The sequence below is a fragment of the Sus scrofa genome, chromosome 1, assembly GCF_000003025.6.
Source record: "Sus scrofa isolate TJ Tabasco breed Duroc chromosome 1, Sscrofa11.1, whole genome shotgun sequence".
NCBI classification, from domain to species: domain Eukaryota; kingdom Metazoa; phylum Chordata; class Mammalia; order Artiodactyla; family Suidae; genus Sus; species Sus scrofa.
The window spans coordinates 234,182,201-234,202,904 of record NC_010443.5 but is presented as its reverse complement, the minus strand read 5'-3'; positions in this window follow the sequence as shown (position 1 = coordinate 234,202,904).

Here is a 20,704-nt window from a genome sequence, read left to right as displayed (position 1 = left end):
TGTGTTACTATAGGCAAAGTATTTAAATACCCCTGTGTCTCAGTTTCCCCATCTCTAAACTGGGGATGATAACACCCCCTTCATTAGGGCTGAGAGATAAAATGAGCTACTACAAATAAAGCATGTAGACTAGATCTGACACTGTGTTCATGTGTCTGTCTCTTCAGTCTTAAGGGCAGTGGTTTGCTTGTGTCCTCTCACTTATGGATCTAATAAGAGTTGTTGATTTTTCAGATTGTTCAGCTTTTACTTGTTCAGGTGTAATGGTTACTTCTAAACTCCTTACACACAAAACTGGAAACCAGAAGTATTATTTCATGTTTAAACAACAGGATCGTATATACTCATACCCATATAAATATACAGACACATTCACGGGCGTATGTACACACCTCTGATCTCAATGAAGTTACTCTGATTGCAACAATTTAAAACCAGTGGTCAAGAGTGGTGTGCTTTGATGGACTGGCAAGGGGTTGGGAAAGCCCTAGAGTGGGGAAAGCTCTGGTAACTCAAGGAAGATGCAGAGGGCTAGTCAGCAGTCTTAATACACCACTTAGGGTAGACTCTGGTAGGTGACATGAAAAGAATAATGAGGATGGAGTTCCAAAGGTAATAATAAAATTAATAATGAAATGGAAAGTTCCTTACATTTACAGAGAATGTTACTGTTGCAGAAGAGGTCGTAACCCCTGGAGATAAGCAATACAAGTAAAGGAAAAATGGGAAGTGGATGGGATGAAGAAGAAAAAAATGTCTTTACTATTTCATTTCACAGATGTCTTTATCTCCGCTGATAACATCAAGAACTTGTGAGACTCAGTGACACGTTTGGGCTTTTCTTAAATATTGGACATTGATGAGACACTCAGAGGGGTTTTAAGAAATAAAAACACTAATATGCCTTAAATTTTTCATTTTTAAATTGAAAATTTTTCAATATTTCTGGCCCATGCTCATCAGCTTGCTATTTTCAGAGAGCAAATTACTTGATTTGAATTTCTGCATAAGGGGGTATCACATGCACATCAAGACCATGTAGTTCCCAGTTGTGTGAATAGATTAAAATAGCTCTTGTCCATCTGATATCAGTTAAGGTCATTGCCTGCCCTATTGTTAGCACATTCAAAGGTACACTGTAGCGTATTTGAGAAAGGCACATCTCTAGGGAAAATTAAGGTTGTGGTCTGATGCACAGTTGTGTTGCCAATCCTTTCTTTGCCTTGATCTTCTCAGCCAGGGGTCATCTGGTAAGAAATAGCACAGCTCTGGGCCAATTACTCCATCCTCTGGATCTTAGCAGTCCTGATGGCCTCACTGGAGGAGGTTCACCTGAACAAGGAGAATATTAGGGAATCTGCTATTTTGACATCAAGCTATTTCATATATATCATATCTGCCTTGGTGTTCAAAAAATCCCTTAGGAAACTGGTTATTAAGCTTACTCCTCTGCCTCTCCCACCCTCTTCCTTTCCGGTACATTCTCTTAGCACTGGATGACAGAAATATCCCCAAACCTTTGCACATTTCAAAAATGTGCTGTACCCTGAATAAGTCTCACAAAGAAAATGTTGACAGACTTTGCATCAGGCCCATAAAATCCAAACCTAAAAAAAAATTATGGTCCTGGGTCAAAGAAGCTATTTCCAAGAAAACAGTTGGACTCTGTGCAAAGGATTTTTGACACAGAACATACTCTTCTTTTAGACAATCAGTGGGAGACTAGCTGGTCCCCAGCCATGCATAAATCTGTCCATGTGCAATTGGTAGCAGTTCCTAATTGGGGGAGAGGAGGGGGAATGGACTGGGCAGAGCAGGCTGAGACTGGCAGGCAGGGGCAGAGCCAGGAGGAAGAAGCCCAATGCTTGCTGCCACCCTTCCTGAAAACCTATACCATAGGCCGGATTGAGAATAAATCAACAACTTTTCTGGAGCTCAGGAAAATTAGACCATAAATAACCAGTGGATGTGCCCGAGTGCATTGTGGAATGGCTGGATATTGAGCGGAGAACAGGAACAGTGTGTCCGGGCTGGGTGAAGGGCAAATAGAGCAACATTTGCTGAATACAGTGAAAATCTGAGTGCCCAATTAATTTTTATGAAAACTTCTCTCTGTACCCTGAGTATCCAGTCTGTGCTCTGCGATAGGGGGAAACAAATCAATACTCTTGACTCCTGATGGGTAATAAATTGTGGGTAGCCTAGATGGGGGCATTCATTGCTTTCTGGAAGGCTAATTTCCAGGGGCTGGCTTTGCTTTCCAGACTTCTCTCCCTGAACTTTCTTTCTCTGGGTTAGAATACTTAGTACCACCATTGGAAAGCCTCTTTTGTAAATTTTTACTCCATTATATTGCAATTTTAGCATCTCACGCATTTGGCACTTACAACATTTTTATAATGGTCTTCGGTTTATTTTTGGCTCAGTTTTACGGCTCTCTGCCAGGCCCAAACTTCTGCTGTGTAGCTGACCCAAAATAGTTTCAAAGGCTCAGATGCAACTTGATACCAAAATTTTCTCCTCACATGTTTAAGTTAGCCCTGTAAAATTTGAAGGCCCCACAAAAGTTTTCCTGCTTAGTTATTAGACTCAGGATGTGTTGTCTCATTGCTCCTTAAGGGGAGAAAGTCAGGTGTCCATGTCACTTTCAGGTAAATCCAAACAAAAGATGCCTCTCCAGTGAGGTGCTTTCTCCAAGTCAGAAAAAGTTCCAAATCCATAGAAATAGAAATTGGGCTGACATTTGAAGGAATCTAAATATGCTCCATAGCTAGCTAGGCTCGGAGAGTCCTCGTGAATCTTCATCATCTGATACCTCACGACTTCCACCACCACCAGCTAACGAGAACTATTCTCAAATCACTTACGATGCGCCAAACCCATTACCATCTATGCTCGTGTTAAAATATCTCATTAACTATTTATAATTGGGGCCATTTTCACCACTATTTTATAGATGAGGGGATTTGTAGCTTAGAGCAGTGATTTCCAAACTTGGCTATAGAATCCCTCAAGGGGCTTTGAAAAGTTCCAGCAACCCATACCCAGTACAACAGAATGTCTAGGTGTAGAAGTTAGGCATTAATGTTATTAAAAAATACTGACACAAATGACAGGTGGCATTTGTAGTTTTTAAAAATACACAAATCCAATGTGCAGCCATGTTTGGGAACCACTGGTTTAGAGAGATTTAAGATATTTAGCGGAGGGTCACTCAGCTAATAAATGGTAAAATGAAGGGGCCACCTGAGTCCAAACCTTGTACTTTTTGTAATATACCAGGATGCCTTTCATCCTCCTGCTGAGAAAATTGTAAAATACATACAAAATGGAGCCCATGAACCCTGCTTCAAGGAACTTATGGTCTTAGGAAGAAAAGTGATGTAAGTAAAGATCAAATCAGTGTTAATCTGTGAGGTGTCGGTCGTGAATTTAGCAAAAGCTTGGGAGCTGTTGAGCTAGTCAGTCAAATGTGTCTATTTGGATTTGGCTCTGCTATCTAAAAGAAATAGTGAAAAATTCACCCTAACCAACAAGAGTAGGTTAAAATTAAAGGTAGAAGCTGAAGAACACTGAGACTGATTATCTTAGTACTAGGAAAACTTGATCCTTTGGGAAATTATACCATGGATTCATTTATCAAGCAATAATTTAAGCATTATTACACACAGGGTACCTAAGACATATTTAATTCTCACAGTATCCCAGACTGGTGTTAACCACCTCTATATATTATATTTAATTTATTTTATAATGATTTTTCTCATTATAGCTGATTTACAGTGTTCTGTCAGTTTTCTGCTGCACAGCAAGGTGACCTAGTCACACATACATGTATACATTCTTTTTTCTCACATTATCATGCTCCATCGTAAGTGACTAGATATAGTTCCCAGTGCTACACAGCAGGATCTCATCGCTTATCCATTCCAAAGGCAATAGTTTGCATCTATTAACCCCAAATTCCCAATCCATCCTACTCCCTCCCCCTCCCCCTTGGCAACCACAAGTCTGTTCTCTATGTCCATGATTTTCTTTTCTGTGAAAAGGTTCCTTTGTGCCATATATTAGACTACAGACATAAGTGATATCATATGGTATTTGCCTTTCTCTTTCTGACTTACTTCACTCAGTATGAGAGTGTCTAGTTCCATCCATGTTGCTGCAAATGGCATTATTTTGTTCTTTTTTCTTTCTTTCTTTTTTTTTTTTTGTCTTTTTGCTATTTCTTTGGGCCGCTCCCACGGCATATGGAGGTTCCCAGGCTAGGGGTCGAATCAGAGCTGTAGCCACCGGCCTACGTCAGAGCCACAGCAACGCGGGATCCGAGCCGCGTCTGCAACCTACACCACAGCTCACGACAACGCTGGATCGTTAACCCACTGAGCAAGGGCAGGGACTGAACCTGCAACCTCATGGTTCCTAGTCGGATTCGTTAACCACTGTGCCACGACGGGAACTCCCCTGTTCTTTTTTCTGAGTGGTATTCCATTGTGTATACATATACCTCTTCTTAATCCAATCATCTGTGGATGGACATTTGGGTTGTTTTCATGTCTTGGCTGTTGTGAATATTGCTGCAATGAACATGTGGGTGCATGTGTCTTTTTTAAGGAAAGTTTTGTCTGGATATATGCCCAAGAGTGTGATTGCTGGGTCATATGGTAGTTCTGTGTATAGTTTTCTAAGGTACCTCCATACTGTTTTCCATAGTGGTTGTACCAATTTACATTCCTACCGGCAGTGTAGGAGAGTTCACCTCCATATTATAGATTAAGAAACCAAACCTCAGTGAAGATAATAATTTGATCTCAGATAACTAATAAGTGTCAGACCTGGCATTTATTTTTTTTTTTTTTTTTTTTTTTTTTTTTTTGTCTTTTTGCTATTTCTTTGGGCCGCTCCCGCGGCATATGGAGGTTCCCAGGCTAGGGGTCGAATCGGAGCTGTAGCCACCGGCCTACGCCAGAGCCACAGCAACGCGGGATCCGAGCCATGTCTGCAACCTACACCACAGCTCACGGCAACGCCGGATCGTTAACCCACTGAGCAGGGGCAGGGACCGAACCCGCAACCTCATGGTTCCTAGTCGGATTCGTTAACCACTGCGCCACGACGGGAACTCCCAGACCTGGCATTTATATTAGTAAATCTTAATTTATGGCATGTAATAATTGTATTAATTAATCTTGATTTATTACAAATACTGATAAAGCCCCCACTACATGTCAAGGACTAGGATAGGTACTGGGGATATAATGATGAGCAAAGTTTAGTTCTTTATCTCATTGTCCTTCAGGTTTAGTGGGGAGGACCAATATTTAACCAAACTTTCATAAAAACAATTAAAAGGATAAATGTGTTCTGGTGTACAGGCAAGATGCCTGGTAGGTGCTAACTAGGGAATTAAGGTAAGGGAACAGGCAAAAAGGGCAGCTTATGAAGTTTTCCTTTGACAGTAGGGAACATGAAAATCAGAAGGATCTTGAAGAAGACCCATGAAACTGGAGCACAGAAAAAGAGGCAGATGTGTTCCAGATTGGGTTGGGTCTGGAGGGTGACCTTCCCTGGTGGTTGGTGGTGGGAGAAGCTGTGGAAAGTGACATCAGATTTATTTGAAAGAATTACTCGGTTGCCTTGTAGAAAATATTTTGTAGGAAGGCCAAGATGAATTGCGTCAGTGGCTGTCAAACAGATTTTGCACGTGATCCATTGTTAATTCCTTAGTACATTTCTTATTATTTTTTTCCTTTTTGACCTAGTATACATCACACACATTCCAGAAGTTATAGGGTTGAGAGAAGACTTATCCTCTTTATGGGTAATGCATTCTCATATTTTATGTTTTATCTAGACTAGTCTATTTCATTTAAAAAAGTGCTGGTTACCATCTACCACATTTATTTCACAGTCAGAGAAAAGGGAACCTTCATACACTGTTGGTGAGAATGTCAGTTGGTGCAGCCACTGTGGAAAACAATATGGAGGTTTCTCAAAAAATTAAAAACAGAACTACCATTTGACCCAGCAGTTCCAGTCCTGAGTATATATCTGAAAGAACAAACAAACACTAATTCAAAGAGATACTTGTTCCCCATTGTTCATAGCAGCCAAGATACAGAAGCAACCTCAGCATCCATCAGCAGATATATGGATGAAGAAGATGTAGATAAAAAGAGAGAAAGATGAGGAGGAGGAGAAAGGGAGAGAAAAAGAGAGAGAGACACACAGACAGGCATACTTGGCCAGCACCAGCCTTCTAGTGATCTTATCCCTGAAGTTATCTTGGACATTCCAGCCCCATTAGATTCTATTTGGAGAAGAACCAGAAAGACTAACCGAAGCCAGAATTCAGGCCCCACATCTGTCCAGAGCTGGGTCATCCCAATCATTCACAGCCCTCTGTGCAACCCTATCTGAGGCCCCAGACATTGTGGAGCAGAGACAGTTTGTCCCTGCCTTGCACTGTTCTCATTCTAGACCCATAAAATTGTGACTGTGGTCAAATGGTTGTCAGTTTAAACCACTGAGTTTTGAGGTGGTTTGTTATGCAGTAAAAAGTAACTTAAGAGTTTTGTTAAGCAGTTTTGCCTGATGACAGAGGAAGGAGCAGAGTTGGGATTAAAACCCACATTTATCTGATTAGAGAGCTGGAACACTTTCAGCTACTTTGTGTGGTCTCTTCTGGGGCTTCCAGATTAGTGTTTAACCTCCTATCAGGTCTTCTGGTAAAACTCTCTTAGCCGAAATTCTGAGTACATAGGAAGGAGACAGAAACAGTTGTTCTCCTCAACATTACAACAAAATATTAAATAATAGGCAAATTTGGAGGTTAATTTCAGGTCAGCTTGTTGCTTATTCTTTTTTTATACCTTAAGATGTAATTTGTCGCAAAAACAGAAAACAGTACAGAAGACCAGTCTAGCCAGATCATCCCTGCCCACTCAAATTTTTCAGTTCTTCGAGTGAGACCATGTTTCCTTGTTCTTGTTTTTTGTTTTGTTTTTAAGTTTTAAAGTAAAACACAGTGATGGTAATTCTGTGAGAGGAAGGAGGAAAAAGAAGAGTTGGGCGAAACAAATGATTACCCCCATACTCCAAATTACCATGCAACCAGTACCATTCTGTGAGATCTTTAGGAAATGGCAGGGGTTCAACTTATAGGATGAACACAGAAAATGCCTATAGAAGAAGTTCTGTGTTCCTGGGGCAGCAAATGTACCATGTGGTGATGGCCCTGTGAATAGCTATGTTTATCAGATTCCAAAGTAAATACTCAAGTGAAACTCCACATGAAAGGCCAGACCACAAGCTGGAGGTTCCTTGTGACACTGGGGAGCTTGCAAAAATGTTTGTGGTTTGTGAGTATGTGTGTATTTAAACTACATATCATTTATGCATGGATTTATTTCTAGTGATTGCTACACACAACTGGCAGAAAGGCATATATCTGACCTAATGCTGAGTAGACAATGGAGGGTAGACCTCATGCAGGTTTTATTGTGATAGACAACTTCCTGATCCCTGGAAGCATCATGTTATCTAACTTCTAAGTCTGGGCAAGGAAGATAAAAATATTGAGATGCAGGAAAATGTTGAATGTACAGGAAATTAAGAGCTGGTCTGTACATAGGCATTGTGGATTGGACCATTGTTCAGGAAATACTCACTCCCTCTTCCCACTGCCTCCATTGGAGGAGTGTACTTCCCACTTTACTCATGTAGCCCTTGCATTGTGACTTGCTTTGGCCAATGGAATAGAGTAGGAGATGACAGTGTATGAGTTCTGATTTTAGGCCTTCAGGCACTTTGTGTGTGTCCACATGAACCTCTGGGAGTCTGACCTTTCCCCATGATAAGGGCTGCTGTCCCTTCAGCCAGGGTCCAGGGATGAGCACTTATGCAATAGAGTTGTTCCAGCTGATTCCAGCCTGAAGCAGAGCCTTATGGCGTAGTCACTGAGTTCTCCTTGGTTGTTACTTAGCATTATTGCGACAGTTTCTGACAGATACAATTATTGCGTTTCAGCTTTTGTGCAGTTTTTTCCTTCTAAGCTTGTGCTTATAAGTTGAGGCTACTTTGAGGGTTGCAAGTTAGGTGAAACTCTAGAAAGACTATTAAAATCAGGTCTTTATGTAAAACAATGAGTTTGTGATTAGAAAGGATGACTGTCATCTGAGAGCAGGGCAGGTCTGTGTATAAGGTTACAGGTTGGCTCCATACTAGACAAATGGGCCACTGGACATGCATCCCAAGGGAGATGGGGCAGTTTTCCCTCTGTGAGGGATTTACAGCTACTATTTGAATTAGGTAAGTGAACTAATTGAGTGTGTGCAGTTGAAGAAGAACCCTGCAACAGGCCCTGGTGGAAGGGAAGGATAGGAGGATGGAGTTGTTGTTGCCATGGGAAGTTGTTCCAAATGTCTTGTATGAAGGGAGGGAGCTGAGTTTCCTTTAGAGTTGGTTAGATTCACTTGCTTGAGGTGCTGTGTGGCTGACTCCCTCTACTAAACTGAACCAACAGAACAGAATATTTTCTGGATGCTAGCATTTTCCCTAAACCCCAAGAGACCACCAGGGGAAGAGTGGCCTGGGCAGACAGTCAACTGTGACCACTGGGCAGACAGCTCAGCCGTGTTTTCAGATCATCTCTTCTAGAGGGAAACAACTTTGGTTTCTACTGTGGACACAGCAGCCTCCTAGGAAAAACATCCAGAATTCAGTCATAGACAAGAAACACATCTTCAGGGCCTTTCTGGCTGCTGCTGGTCCTCTTGCCTTTACTGTGTACCAGTGATAGAATGCCAAGAGAGTACTATGGTGCTTCTTTGTGAGGTTAAATTAAAAATGTGAAAAAAATCCAACCAATATTTACTGGATGACTCACATATCCTGGGGTAGATGTTTTAAGTGGCTTCCTTCATTTGTTCCTTATGCAATATCCCTATGAGGTAGGTATTATTAGACTCATTTTATGAACAAAGAGATAATTAATTTACTTCCGGCATCACAGATAATTGGTGGAACTGTTGACCTGGGGTTTTTCTTTCTCAGTCTAGTCTTCCTTCCATTATGCCTGAGATTTTCCTGAAATTTAATTTTGGGCTCTGAAGAGAGAATTTGGTTGAGAGATGGTAGTTGACTCTGTTAGAAACGGATTAAGGTCAAGCCATGCTGTACATCTTAAACTTATGCTATGTTGTATGTCAATTATATCTCAAAAAAAAGGGGGGGTGGAGGGAACAAAAAGCGTTAGGAGAATGCAAGGAAAGGCAGCTCAGACTGTTTTTCAGAGTGGGAACAAAACAGGCGGATAGAAGTTAGGACTTCTCTCTCAGCCTCAGGCTTTCTACAGGGCCTTGAAACAGAATTAGAATGGATATTTGCAGCAGGAAGAGAGAGGGCAAATGTCTCTCCTAGCCTGCAAGCCTCTCTCCACCACCTGGTTTATGCCATAGAGAAGACTCCTGATATCTGCATCTACAGTGACTTCTGTGTGATGCTGACAACCCATAGAACTACAGAGGCCAATCCAGCCCTGAGTGCATGTCCGTTTCCACTGGCATCTTTGTTAGCCTCTTAGTCAAGAAGAGAATGGAGTGGCCTGGGAATCAGAAGAATGGGGTTCTAATATCCAGCTCTGCTGTGTGATGGTGGGCAAGTTCCTTAGCATTTTTCAGGTCTCTACCTTTCTGTAACACGAAGCAGTTGGATGATATCAATGCCTTTTTCATTTTTTAAACAGCAAAAATCTTTTTAAAGAATAAGAGTCAATATGGAATCCTAATAGGTAATATAGAATAACTCTTCTGGATAGATCAAGGACTCCCTAGTCCTTGCTCCAGTCCATCCCCTTCTGGTAACCCCAGAGTCACCCCTGAGAAACCAGGTGCTTTGTGGACTGAGTTCGAAACTACTATTCTGGTCGATCCCAGAAATAATAGCATAGGATACTATTTGGTGGTTTAAAGTACCTTCTAACACTGTTGTCGTCGTCGCAGTGTTAGCAACATCAGTATTCCCAAATCTTTCAGCCTTGTGGAGTCATCCTTTATTATGCATTTAAGAGTCAAATGAACTGGTGTAAGCTTTTATCCCTAAGTTTCCTATCCCAGCCCCACATCTGAGACTTCTTGAGGGGTGTCCATATCCTCCAGTGATGTGTTGCTCTGATTCCTCTGAACACACACCTCCTCTTCTTCAGTTGTCTCCTCCTTCTGCCCACATCAACTCAACATAAACAGCAGCTGCCTTGCTTTTGGTTCTCTTCCAAGAACCACCCACAAATGGCTGTGTGGGCAGTTACTTTTACTTATGGTTTAGCAGTAGTGAAGGGTTGGGGGTCACATCACCTTGCAGCACAACAGATACATCAGAACTGAAATTTAGCCATTTCTGTTCTAAACAGCCCCATAGCCATGGCTCACGCTGCTGATTTCTTTCTGGGCGATCTTTTCTCCTTAAAAAGACTTTCCTCCAGAAAGCTGGGCTCCTTCCTGGTTCATAAGCCCCCCTCCCCCTCTTCCTTTTGCGGCTTCTCGCCCTCAGAGGCTCCCTGTGTACCATCCCAATTTTCATTTTAACAAAACTATAAAAGGTGTTTATTTATCTCTTTGTTCTACTCTCTTCTTCTAGACTACCACCGTGTTCTACCTAAATGGCTCATCAAGGTATTTTGCTTAACAAAAGACGATTCTAGCCCTATGGGAAATTCTGCCAAGATCCTTTGAAATAACATTTCCCCATTTTCCAACTGTTGCTTATGATATTCCATGAAGTATTTGTATTAAGAGGTAGAAGGATGAAACAGGCAGAAACTTTATATCACTGCCCCTAGGTTGATCAGAAAATGAATGTTGAAATCTCTCTGAAAAATCAGGCTTTTAAAGACATGGATTGAATGTGAGTTCTGATGGCTTGCTCAGTATTGCCAAGCTCAGTGTGGCCAGCCTGGCCCCCGTCCTGTTATGTCTCTATTTAGCTATAAAATAAGTGTTTCTTTCTAAGCCTTAGTTTTCACCCAGAGAAAGAAAATACTTTTAAATCTAACGTGGATAGTTTGGAGATATCTGTAGATGTTTTGGGATTTTGAACTTTTACACACAAGGGAGAAGAATTAGTACAATGAAGACCCATATTCCTATCACCTTCTTGATCAGTTTTCATCTCCTGGCAAATCCTGTTTCATTCAATTCCCTGCTACCACCTGCAGATGGATCATTTTGAAGCAAATCCAAGACATCAAATCATTCTATTTATAATATTTTAGTATGCATCTCTAAAAGGTAAGAACTCTTAAGACAACATGATTGCCTTAACATACCTAAAAGAATAATAATTCCTTTCTGTCATCAAATATCTACTTAGTGGTCAGATTTACCAGATTGCCTAAAGATGTTTTTAAACAATTTTTCAAGTCAGAATTCAAATAGGATTTGTACATTGCACTTGGTTGATATGACTCTTAATTGATTGCACCCTTAAACTATCATTCAGTGAAATCCCCTTTCCTCCATATCTATTAGAAACTGAAAGTTAGATCTAAGGACTTCTCTTTATATGTGCTGGTGTCTACTTCTGGTAGGGGGCATATATTAGCAGATGTTAATGGTAATTTCCTGCATTCATTAATTTATCAGTTTTGCAAAAGAATGATAATTTAACTCTGTAATTCCTTCCTAATTTATAAACTGCAATAATTCTATAAATAAATACTTTCCCTCATCAGCTGTTTGGTTATCCTCAAGTAAGCTTAGTATTGGAAAGGCAGGATAAATTCTTGATTCTTTCTTCTTATTTACCAGTATTCAGCATATGGAATTCATCCCCTAGCATTTTCCAAAGGTAGCCAGTGAGTAATTATCTTGGCATCATAACAATGTAATGCATTTAAACATATGTGATGTGTCATAATTCATTGAAGTTATTATTATTAATAACATTAATGTTCACATTGTTCCATCTTTTGTTGTGGAATCCGTCTCAAGTTGGCTCCTTTTTGACAGTCATGATAGTCTTTAATGGTTTCCTTGCTTTCTAGTTTAACAAAATGTCCCAGGTTTATTTGGCGTATTTCCTGCGATGGGTGTGAATGAACTGGTTCCTGTTGGTGGGAAAATGTATTTAGAAACGATGGTCTGAGTGTTAGAAAACTAATTAGCACTCTAGTGGTGATTATTTCTAAGCCTTTTCAATGGGTGATAATTTAAAAATTATAATGTTATCAAAGTAAAAGTACCATATCATTTTTGGCCTGATTTAATTGAATTAATTAATTAATTTTTTTTGGTCTTTGTTTTGCCTTTTCTAGGGCTGCTCCTGCAGCATACGGAGGTTCCCAGGCTAGGGGTCTAATCGGAGCTGTAACCACTGGCCTACACCAGAGCCATAGGAACTCTAGATCTGAGGCACGTCTGCGACCTACACCACAGCTCACGGCAATGCCGTATCCTTAACCCACTGAGCAAGGCTAGGGATTGAACTTGCAACCTCATGGTACCTAGTCGGATTCGTTAACTACTGAGCCACGACGGGAACTCTGATTTTTGGCCTGATTTAATAAAAGTACACATACATGGAAACTCAAACAAGTTGCTGTTCTATTTTCTCATATCTTTATCTGTGTCCAGCTACCTTATAGACAGAGAGGACATTTGGTCCCACATGACTTTTCCACTAGAGACATTTGCAGATTTGTAAAGAGCAATGGAAAGGCTGAGAAGCTGAGCAGAGATTTCAGCATGCTCACAAGGCTGGATGAAATAATTGGAATTAAGGGATTACCAAGAGAAAGGGTCTTAGTAGTCACCTCAGGCTTTCATGTGGGATCTTAAAGGGCTAAATCTTAAAAGTAAATGACCTGAAAATAAACCACCCACCACAGGGACTATATTCCATTTCTTATCACTTCTCTCCATGATGTGATAAGAAGATCTGCTCCCCATCCTGACAGAAGCACACACCTGGAAAAGAGAATTTGTAATAAATATCACTGTTAAAAGGCTTGCATCTGGAATATATAAAAATCATCTTCAAATAAGGAAAAATATAGACAATCCAAGAATAAAGGGAGAAAAAATACTTGAACAGGCAATTCACAAAAGTTGGTAGTCAAGTAGCTAAGACACATGTGAAAGGTCCATAACCCGTTGTACTTTCAGTACAGCAATGCAAATTAAAGTCACAATGATGTAGTATGTAGTACTGATACCTGGTAGAATGGCCAAAATTATTAAACAGTTGGAAAAATACCAAGAATTGGTAAGAATGTTGAACAAATAGAACTTTCTTAAAGAGCTGGTGGGAATGCAAATTGCTGCAGCCACTTTGGATCTTGTTTGTCTATATCTCCTGTGACTGAATATCCAATTACCCTATGACTCAATAATTCACTCCCAGGTATATGTGCAACGGAAGTGCACACATATGGTCCTCTAAAAAACAAACAGAAACATTCATAGTGGACTTCATTTGTTAAATCCCCAAACTGCAAACAACTCAGATATCCAGCAACAGTAGGACAGATAAATTGCCATGCGTTTATACAATGGGATATTATAAAACAACAAAAGTGAAATTACTGTTACACGCAGCACAGCTAGACTTAACAAAGATTATGTTACATGAAAGTAGCCAGATGCACGAGAGTATACTGTATGATTCATTTATTTAATGTTTATAAATAGGCAAAGCATGTTTATGGAGCTGGAGATCAGGATGGTTGTTAACCTTAGAGAGGAAGGTAGAGTAGGTTGGAGTAAGACTGTGGGGGGCCTTCAGGGACTGGTCATATTTTATTTAATTACTTGGGTGGTGTTATGTTCATTTTGTGATTGATTGTTATACTTTCGATTTATGCATTCTTCCCTATGTATGTTATACTTCTATAAAAAAGTCTATAAGAGAAGATTTTGTTAATTTTTCTCATTGGATTCTGTTGTATTTCCAAATTGTTATCTTTTAGACCTACATACTAGTATATTGATTTCAACATCTTTCAGAAAAAGCTCTTGTAACTGTCAAAAATATACAAGATGTTGAAAGTTAGGAACATACAATTGAAAAATATAATAGCCAGAAAGATGAACTGGAGACAAGTAAAGATATGAGAACATAGAACAGCAATGATAACAATTTGCTTGAGCTTCCATATATATGTATTTTTACTTAACATTAGGCCAAAAATATAATGACATCTTTTCTTTTATAACATTAAAAAATAACAAATACGGGCATACTGCAGAAAAGTCAGAAATATAAGAATACATTGCAAAAAAGGAAAGGAGTTCCCATTGTGCCTCAGAGGTTAAGGACCCAGGGTAGTCTCTGTGAGGATGCGGGTTTGATCCCTGACCTTGCTCAGTGGGTTAAGGATCCGTTGTTGCTGCAAGCTGTGGCATAGGTCACAGATGGAGTTTGGATCTGGTGTTGCTGTGGCTGTGGCATAGGCCTTCAGCTGCAGCTCTGATTTGAGCCCTAGTCTGGGAACTTCCATATGCTGCAGGTGTGGCCATAAAGAGAAAAAAAAAAAAAAATTGAAGAGTTTCTGAGTTCTCTGGTGGCTCAGTGGGTTAAGGATCTTGCATCATCACTGCTGTGGATCAAGTTGCTGCTGTGTCATGGGTTCAATCCCTGGCCCTGCAGGCTCTGGATGCAGCCAAAAAAAAGTAAGGAAATGAAGAAATAGCTACGTATTACCAATAATCCCATGACCCTAAAGCAGTCTTTGTAAACATGTTGAATGACCTTCCATTCAATGCTCTCTTAAAATATATTTACAAAACTTGAATTCTACCTACAGATTTTTCTTTTCCTTTTGTTTATGTGTACTCACATGTGTACTTAGGGAATGCATTCTGCTTATCTAAATTATCTAAACTGAGAACAAAGATAATCAACTATGGTGAGCTGTGAATTGAAGATCTGGTTACTGTAAACCCAGCCACAGAAATGACATGGGTACTGTCTGTATCTATAATCAGAAGATGAATTTCCCTTAGAGAAGCATATTTTCCTCCACTGTTCAAGTCTTATAGCTGAATACTTTAGAGGTCAGTAATTAGGTAGTTAGGGAATTCTCCAGATTCCCCAGAAAATAGTGTCATTTCCCCCCCACATTTCTGCATTGTAGATGTGGGAAAAGGCAGAAATAGGCAGCTAGGCAGCATAAAGGAGTGACAGCACTTTTGTTTCCTTGTTGACCCTGTAAGGATGTAGATGGTGCCTGTTCAGGAGGGAATTTTCTTTGGCATTTCGTTGGCTTTGGAATCCTCCCTTCTGTTGGGTTGGGTTTGTTTATTTATTTGTTTATGTATTTAGGGCCGCACCTATGACATACGGAGGTTCCCAGGCTAGGGGTCAAATTGGAGCTGTGGCCGCCGGCCTACATCATAGCCACCACAATGTGGAATCCAAGCCCTGTCTGTGACCTACACCACAGCTCACAGCAGTGCTGGGTCCTTAACCCACTGAGCGAGGCCAGGAATAGAACCCGAAACCTCGTGGTTACTAGTTGTTTCTGCTGCGCCACAATGGGAACTCCTGGGTTGGGTTTAAATTGCAGGGTGTGTACTGTAGTCATCGCCTGCCAATCTATGAAATTTCCAGAGATGGGGAGAGGTTTAGTGTGACCTAAAGCCCAGTGACATTTAGAGACCCACACTATTCTCATATTCTTGTCATCTTACTTATCTCCTTATCTGAGGCACAGGGTAACTTGAGATGCTGCATTTGACCAGTTTTTCCTGTTCACACCTGCTCAGCACTATCTATGAATTCAACATAGAAGGGAGGCAAAGGGCTGCAGAAGCACCACCAGGTCCACTGGTAAGTGCGTTTCTTCAGAGTTTCCACAGGAGGTGGCAGAGTTTGCATTAAAAAACAACATACTTATAAAACACTTCATAAAATTGAAAGCACAAGTCATAGAATTTGCCAATTTCACCATTTTAAAATGTACACTTCAGTGGCATTAAGTACATTCACAGTGATATGCAGTCATCACCACCAGCTAGTTGTAGAACTGTTTCACTTCTTCCCCAAAGGAAACCCATTAGCATCACTTCCCATTTCCATGGATCCCTGCCCCCTCCCCTACCCCTTGCAGCTGCTGACCTGCCTCCTGTCTCTGTGGATTTGACTATGATGGACCTTTCATGTAAATGGAATCATAGCATGTGGCCTTTGAGTCTGGCTTCTTTCACCTGGCATTAAGTCTTCAGAGTTCATCCATGTTGTAGCATGTATCCTACTTCATGGCTTTTTATGGCTGAATAATATTCTATTGTATGGATATACCATATTTATTTATTCATTCATTGGTTGATGGACATTTTGGTTAATTCCATCCTTTGGCTACTGTGGATGGTGCTGCTCTGAACATTCATGTACAAGTATTTGTTTGAACACCTGTTCTCAATTTCTGTGGGAGTATATCTAGGAATAGAATTGCTGTGCCATTTGGTAATTTTACGTTTAACTTTTTAAGGAACCACCAACTGTTTATCACAGTTATAGAGAACTTAAGCTAGAAATTTCAATACTAGAGTCTGTCTCTGGTTAAATTAGGAAATAGTTGCAAAACTTTTCTTCCGTTTACCTCCCTGGTCTCCCTCACTCCTTCCGGGCCCAGTTTCTTCATGTTGTTCCCTGGATTCTCAGATTTTTTTCCCTGAAGCAAAACATTCTGGCCTACTTTTTCTTTCCTAAGTGCCATCTCACTGTCAAACTTCCCTAGTCCTTATTTTTTCATGATACTTAAAAGAGATAACCTATTCTATTGTGTTTGGATGCTTCATGAAGAATTACTGCAGTAGGTCTGAAGCTAGGATGAACATCGGAGTGGCCCACTGTGCCTTCTCACATGCTCTTCCTCATAACCCCACCTTCTGAGCAACACATCTTGGAGGGTGAAGCTCAGTGTGTGCATTTTGAAAAGCTCCACCAAATGATTCTTTTGCACCCCTCTCCTTAATAATTAACTCATAATTTAATAGGGTTGTTCAGGGGATAATGCTCCATTCCAAAGGATAGGACTAGTGATAATGTGTCTGGCCCAAGACAGGTAAATGGAAAATACATTATGACATTTTGAAGCAATTGGGGGGCCTTGAGATGCCTTAATTCATATTGAAGAGGAAACTGATGAATTTTAGGACCATTCATCATGATTCTAGGGGCAGAGTGTTATGGCTGAAAATAAGCCACCCACATTAGGAAAGCAGATTCTTGAATCTTGCAGAGTTGTTAAGGAGGGACAGAGTGAATTAACTGGAAACTGCTGTGATTTGTTTTGTGTAAAACAAATTAGGGATCCAGAAAGAACAATTACTTGGGTGTGCTTCCAGGAGAGAGAATAGAGCTGAATAAAAATTGGCTGCTCAGAGAAACAAGAAGAAATGGTATCAAGGCTTGAATATGGTCTTTTTACATGTAGACTAGTTGACATGACATCTAAGTTGGCAATTGGTTGAGAGACTAAGAAAGTACTATTAGCAGTCAAAAAAAGAGATAGAAACCTCTAAGTTTTTAATTTAGAAATTTGTGATTATTTGGCATTTCTTGGATTCTGTATTTATGCTAAGTACATTTAATAACTTGCTTTATTTGAAACATTTATCTTCACATAAACATGAATATAACAATCTCCATGGATTTTTCCTCCCCTAAAATTTGTCATTCTTAAACTGTCGTGCATATTCCACCACTTGCTGAAAGCATTTACTATTTTATTCACAAGGAGGAAACCCTAAGAGTGTGCTAAGATGGAGAATCTTAAAGCTTTGGAAATTTTGACCCTTGTTACAAAGTCTGTATGCTGGAGGTAATGGGATGAAAATCTCATGGAGGTAGATGAAAGATGATTTAGCTGCTAGTTTGTGAATCTCATGGGGAATTAAATATTTATAAAATAATAGTAATGAAAAAAATCTCAATACTGTCTTCTTTAAACACGTATCAGAAATACTACTAAGTATATTTAATATGATTCGGGGTATCAGTCAGTGGCTGCTCAGTTAATATCCTGGGTAGGGAAACAGGTGTGTTACGCTGACAGTGCTGCCAGATTCACACATGAGCTGAGATATGAATAGCAGTGCTAATTACCCTTAGCAGAACTGGCAGCCAATTAATGTAATAGAGAATCCCACTAAACTTAACTTCACATCAGCCATGCTAAAAATAATATAATCCCAGTGGTGACTGATAGGCTGATTTTATTTGCCCCCTTAGCTATCATAAGATTATATTAGATTATCTTATGTCCTCTGAATCTGTCTGCTACTAAAATCAGAATGGAATAAATACAAAATTGGAAAATATTGGAGAATTTCTTCTATAATGCACATTCTTAAAAATCTTTCTTAAAATCTGCTTTATTTTATAGCTTGTAAAGGGGGGGCTCTCTGGTTAAATCACATAGTAGATAAACTAGTTCAATGCCACAAATAGGTGGTAAGTAAAACTTTTGATTGTGTATATTAATTTGGAAGTTTATAACTTGAAAAATGGACAGGTTTAACTCATAGAATATAAATATATGTCCTCTTTGCCTTGACACTTTAAGCAAATAACCACCATACCTCTACCATAAAAGCAAGCCACGAGCCAAAATGCATATTTTCCAAACACTAGTAATGCATGGGCCCATGTTAATGAAAAAACATTTTCACTCATTCTCCTCCTATCAAATTAACCAATATCATTTAAAGATAATGGTACTTACATTTATGCAAATGTAACTAGGTTTAAACTCATTATGATTACAGATAGCAAATGATTATAAATCAAGATGTATTTACAAATTAAATATCAAGAAAATTACTAAACTAATGAAATCCAAATTCTATACTGAGTTAAAACTTAGTTGCTTATTGCAATGGTCTCAGTCTTTAGTGCTGCCTAGGCTTGGTATCATGGACTCAATTCCTCATTTCTTTAGCTAAACCATTAAGAACTCATTATTTATTTCAGCAGGATTTCATTTAGCATTCAACTGCCACAAAAATGTCATTTCTATACTAATTTCTCTTCTGCTTTCTCTTCATTAGCCCATGCAAATTAAAATGGTACTACTTGGAGTTAATGCAATAGAAAAACACAAGCACGGGCACTTAAGCAGAGTAGAACCACTCCTTATTTATAAGATGGTTATCCATGTCCCCAAAGTATGCTTTCGCAATTTTTTTGTTAAGATGATCATCAAAAAGAAAACGCAAAGTTTAAAAATTCCATTCTAGGCAATCTGGCCACCCTCTCCCCACCCTCAAATTTCTCTGAACTGACTTGGTTTGTGCCTGTCCTTATTTTTCTGGATCCAGACGTCTAGCTCTGCCACTTTGCCCCTTCAAAGTCTGTAGCTCCCTAGAATTCACAGCTAGCCTTTTGGACTAATGAACTCCTCGATGGACTTGGGCTTTTCTGATTCCTGTAGCCAAAAGGGGAAAAAAACAGGTCGAGTAAAAAATGGTACACAGAGAAACCCCTACCACTCTTTAGACTTCTCTGTACTTTACAGTCCCCAGGAAGCCACTGACCATCCCATACACGATGTAGGTCACCCATTACTCCCCCACCTCCCTCTCTTCCCCTCTACTCCACATTGTGCTGTCTGATCAACTGCTGTAAAACATTCTGATAAAGGTGTTCACTTTTCCCACAGTTGCCCACCAAGGAGTTTTTACTCTTGAACCGTGCATTCAAAGCGCTTCACAGTTTAACCTCAGCTTACCTTTACCTCCCAAGCACCACCACCCCCTACAGTACATGCGGTCCAGCCAAACTGGATCACTGTTCGTTCCCTGTGCTTTTTCTACTTCTGTCCTTGCTCATGCCATTCCATCTGCTTGCAGTGTCTCATCCCCCCATCTGTGCTTTCTGAAATCTGACTCGTGGCTTCACGCCCAACTCTTGCCTCCTCCTCTTTGGTGAAAGCATTCCCTGACCATCCCTGCTGGAAGTGAGACTCCCTTTGAATCCCTAGGTTGCTCGGTCTTTCTTTTCATGACCCCAAGTTCATGCTGCCTCCCATTATAGCCTGTTATGGGGGTGTCTCACCTATCCCCATGTAGAGTGTCATATTCCTGGAGGCAGGAACCAGGTCTCATACACTTTTCAATTTTTCCCACTGCCTAGCCTAGAGCTTTTGGCATAAAAGAAAGGAAATACTATTTTCTGTATAAATAGGAAACTGAACATCACAATTTTTGAAGAGGTGTGAATAAATCATCTAATACAGCTCTAAGTAATAGATGGTATTTTACCTTCAAAAATAGCACCAACTAGTAAAGTCTGATAATTTTTTCCAGGTTTCAGGCCAGATAGTTATTTTCATGCTTGATCAATAACAAATTTAACAATTTGTTCAAAGGTAAAAAATGATCATTATAAAGAATAGGCAGCCAATTCACACTCACTAAAATGAGAAGAGACATTTTATGCACATGCAGGCGATCTAATGGGAAAACAGAGCAATGGCCCAAAACTCTGGTTCAAGGACATGTTGTTAACCACCTAGAAATTATGTTTACAGAAAATAGCTAACTTTGGGGATCTATGAGCCTCTGTATTTTCTGACGATTGTTTTTTGTTACCAATTTTAAAACGTGAATAACTGATTCATATTAGTTCACTGAATTCTCTGACATTTTTTTCTTATTTATTTTCTCTCAGTGTAGCATGTATTAATGAGAAAATGAAAATATAT